This window comes from Frankliniella occidentalis, unplaced genomic scaffold, assembly GCF_000697945.3.
Source record: "Frankliniella occidentalis isolate FOCC.00 unplaced genomic scaffold, Focc_3.1 Scaffold188, whole genome shotgun sequence".
Taxonomy (NCBI): domain Eukaryota; kingdom Metazoa; phylum Arthropoda; class Insecta; order Thysanoptera; family Thripidae; genus Frankliniella; species Frankliniella occidentalis.
The window spans coordinates 149,403-153,561 of NW_026267314.1; the positions used below are offsets into that span (position 1 = coordinate 149,403).

Consider the following 4,159-nt stretch of genomic DNA (forward strand, 5'->3'; position numbering starts at 1 on the left):
CAGTATGCGTCATGCGTACAGCTGCTGACCGGCGCCCCTCTCACCCCACCTCACCTAGTGAGTGGCGCGTGGCAAGACAGGGATGAGGGTGTCCTCCTCTCTCTTGCAACTCTATGCCCATGGCTGTGCGGTGACTCGCCTCACCCCACCCCATCTGGACCATGGCGTGAGGAGGCTCCCCACTCTCGCCTTGCCACTCGTTGCGCGCCCCACTACCTTTCCCCTTCGCTCGTGTTCGATTCTATAAATGGGGATCCTCCTCAGATTCCCAGTAGTACCAGCCACCCGCCATTAGGCTCTGCACAACTTGCGTGTCCGGCCCCCCTGCCGCCTCATGTCTCGGTTAGTCCGATAGTCAGTAGTTTGTCTCAACTCACCATCACCAGAGAGCTGTAACGTATGGATATCAACATCTACCTGTACCTCCACCCTGCCACTGTATGTAAACCAACCAACCGCTGTGAGTAAATGAATAAACCCTGTGTGTATATGCCATGAACACTAGTGTCTCTCTTTTCTGCACGGGGCCTCTTAGGTCGTACGAACCCGCTGTGTTGCTCCGCTCTTTATCACCGAATCAATAATATGAACCACCGACTTGCTCTTTAATGCGTAACCAGACGCATCACATCCTAACGTGATACATCTACCACCTCTCACTGGACTTTCCTTCAGTTCTAAACATGGAGCATCAGCTTCTATCTAAGAGCAACAGTATTACATCTTAACGTGGTGCGTCGGCCACAGTATCACATCCTAACGTGGTGCGTCGGCCACAGTATCACATCCTAACGTGGTGCGTCGGCCACAGTATCACATCCTAACGATCTCTCTCGCAGTTCGCCGTCACACACACACAGTCACACACACACACACACAGTCACACACACACACAGTCACACACACTACCAGCACTATGGCTGGCTGCTGCTTCCGCGAAGCTGCAATGTAAGCGAGGCACAGGACAGGGCGTCATCGGCGACCTTGGCGACGCGGCCGCGCCTCGCTCCGCCCCGCCGCGCGGCGGGCCCTCGCGGGGTCTTAAGCGAAGAAGATCAGCTTATTAACCTTGCCTCGGCGGTGTGTTTGGCGAGTGGCCGAACGTCACGCTCGCACGCCCCTTATCGCCCAAATCCCTCTCCGATGCCCTACCTCGCGCTCACTCGCCCGGGGACGGCACACCCCACCTTGCCAAAGTCACGCCGAAAACATTATGTACAGCACGTGGTGGCGCCTGACCAAGTGGTCGTGTCAGTGTCGCCGGGGGAATTGAAGGTTCACACAGTTTCTTTTCTGGCGTTGTGCATATTCTTCGGGCAGGGAGCGTGTCAATCCGACGCTGGCGGGGCGTGTGGTCGGCGCAGCCAGGACGTAAAACTGCCCCGCGACGTCGCCTTGCTCCTTATTCTCTCTCTCTCCCTCCCTCCCTCTCTCTCTCCCTCTGCGGACGTGTTTGCGCCCCTCCCGGCTGTAGCGCGAAACCCCGGTGACGTGTCGCGAGCGGCACCACACCACAACAGGAAGCCGCCGGGCAGGGCGGGCCGGCCAGGCGGAGCAGGCCCGAGCAGGCCCCCCAGCGGCGCAGACGAGACGCCCTCCAGGGTGGCGTGGAGGACGAGGACGACGGCCGACTGCGAGAGCTGCCGGTGCGGTCAGCATCGCGTCAGCAATCCCCTGCAGAACAAAGGGAGTCTCTACACTTGCCATATAGCGGCGAACTTCTTCAACTAGTTTTCCACTATACTTACAAACTTCTCAAAATTATGTTTTCCCAATATAGATGTGGTGTGGGGGTGGATGGTAGGTTTGAGTACTCCAGTGCACAAACCATACAAACTACATGGATATATGAGAAAAATGCCGTTTTTAAACAAAATTTATTTAAACACTGAAACAGTGGTTGGATCGTTTTCGCACCATTCACGTCAAATCAGATTTGATTTCCTCTTAAATTATGAGAGGGGAGGGGTGGTTGTTGTAGAGCATTCGGTTCCGGATTGACGAGGGTCACGATAGGGACCAACGCACACAGAAAAATTGTCTCTTGTTTCTAGAGCATGATAAGCCAAGATTGAATTGACTCTTGAAACAATTGACTTAAGTCACCGTCATTGGAATACGTTTTTTTTAAATCTTTTTCGAAAGATAATTTCAGCTTGTTTCAAGAGTTAAATTTACTTGAAGCGAGGAAAAGTGTGCTTGAAACAAGAACCAGTTTTTGTGGGTGGGTGCAGCTTTCCGCGGGCTGCACCACTCCCATTCACTCCCATGCGCCGTAGGGACGGAGGGCGATGAACTCCTTGGGTTTTGAGTTACAAATTGCCTTCCTGCCAGGCAAACTCCACTAGAAACGAAGAGGGGGGGGGGGTGATGGAACTCTCCCTCTTCCGCTGGCAGCCCCTTTTCCTGCCGCCGCCGCCACCCTGTAACTTTTTGGCACAGGGGGAGATCGAAATTAAACATTTTGACAGCCGTGTACAGAGTGGCTGAGGCCGCCGGGAGGTGGGGGTGGCGAGTATGGAGGGAAGATTGAGGAGAACAAGACCGACCACGCAGAGGTGTGTGTGTGTGTGTGTGTGTGTGTGTGTGTGTGTGTGTGTGTATTCGTCGAGGCGCGACGACGCCCGTCGTCCTTGTGTTTGACCGGCCGCTGACCGGCGCGGGGGTGGCGCACGGGGGCGGCGCGCGGGAGGCAGGGGTGGCGGCCACGCTGCGGGACCGCTGACTCTGGCCGCGGGGATTTCATTTCCAGAGCGCCGGGCCCGCGCGGGGCTGGCGGGGGTTTCGCAAGCAGAGCGTATTACAATAAAATCGTTGGACGCAGGGACAGAGACGCCCGGTCACTCCTTTAGCGGCAGGAGCGCCCGCGTTGTGCCGATGGGGGTCTGTGAGCGGCGCGGCCCTCCCGCCCATCAAGAAAAAAGTTTTTCTGTTATTTCCGATGAGTTTCGCGCACACACTCGCGCGCGCGCTGGTGGTGTTGGTGTCCGGGCTCAGCGGCCCGCTGCGGCCGCAGCCGCCGGACGGCCGCGCCGCTGGCCGCCCCAGCACCGCCCTTGGGGATCACTTTGAACTGGTCTGGAGGTCGCCCCGAGGCCCCCGCGCCGCGTCCACGGCCAAGGCCCGTGATACCACGGCTAGCGGCGGCCGTCAGAACTTATGACATGACGCCGCGGAGGGGAGAAGGAACGGTCTGCTGGTTGCACCACTGTCCACCTGCTCATCTATGCAAACCTTTCACAAATACGTGATTAGTTATGTTCAATTTGTACATTGGTGTATGGCCTACGTACAATTCTACTCATAACTATGGCTGCACAAAATTGTGCCTTGATGCACAGCACAATGTGTGGGTTTATTCTGAAGTTCAGACGGTCGGACACAGCAACCCGCGGGGCGTTCATGATTTGGCCGCGGGGCTTCAAGGTCGCGCCGATCGGTGCCCAAAGCAATGAAATGACAAATAAAATGATTAGCCGACGAGTGACCACTCCACTCCGGTCCAGACCGCAGAGAGGTGTCTGTCTGCCGCCTGAGTCAGAGCCATCGCCTATGGGCAGCTGGCCCGTCTCCCGCCCGTCTCGTGGCCTTGATATTTGGAGTCGTACGCCTCCACCGAAATCAGCAAACGGGAAATGCCATACTCGCCATCTCCCGCCCCTCCCCCCTCCCGGCTGGCACACCGTCGCCGCAGGCTGCCGTGCTTGTGGGCTCTGCGACCTCTGATTACATTTCCGCCCAACGCTTTAACGTTGTTTAAGCAAACAAGGTGTGAAACGAGACGGTTGCCACCACTGCTCCAATCCCTCCCTACATTATCAGCTGCTCCCCTATTGATTTATTTTACGCTGATCTTTAATATAAATTTGATTGATATGCGGTGGGTGCGGGTGGTTGAGTTTTAAGCAATAAATTCTAATCTCCCGCGTTTAAGTCTCTGATTAATTAGGCAAATGACGGCTCCTCGACTGACTGGTGACATTACCGTGGGCGGTGTACTCGCTGACGTGCGGCAGGGTGCTACGGGCGGTCATGTGTCAGTGTGGCCAGAGCACACGCATACGAGATGCGCATGCACTTTGTCCCGCCCTGCAACGTCTTTTGTCTAGACGGGCGGAGGAGGGGGAGCGACGGAGCGAGGGAGGGCGATTGGGGGGCG

The 4,159-nt window shown here is 56.4% G+C and overlaps 1 long non-coding RNA gene across 2 annotated transcripts in view; it reads left to right on the top strand.

The window, feature by feature from the left end:
* The first annotated feature begins 6 nt into the window (after positions 1-6).
* Positions 7-4,159, top strand: part of LOC127750428 (uncharacterized) — a 54,511-nt gene continuing 50,358 nt past the window's right edge. Inside the window, exon 1 of one of the 2 annotated variants that reach the window (XR_008011677.1) lies at positions 7-460. This is a non-coding gene — a long non-coding RNA (uncharacterized LOC127750428). The remainder of the gene's footprint in view (positions 461-4,159) is intronic. The other variant, XR_008011678.1, reaches the window with a different exon arrangement.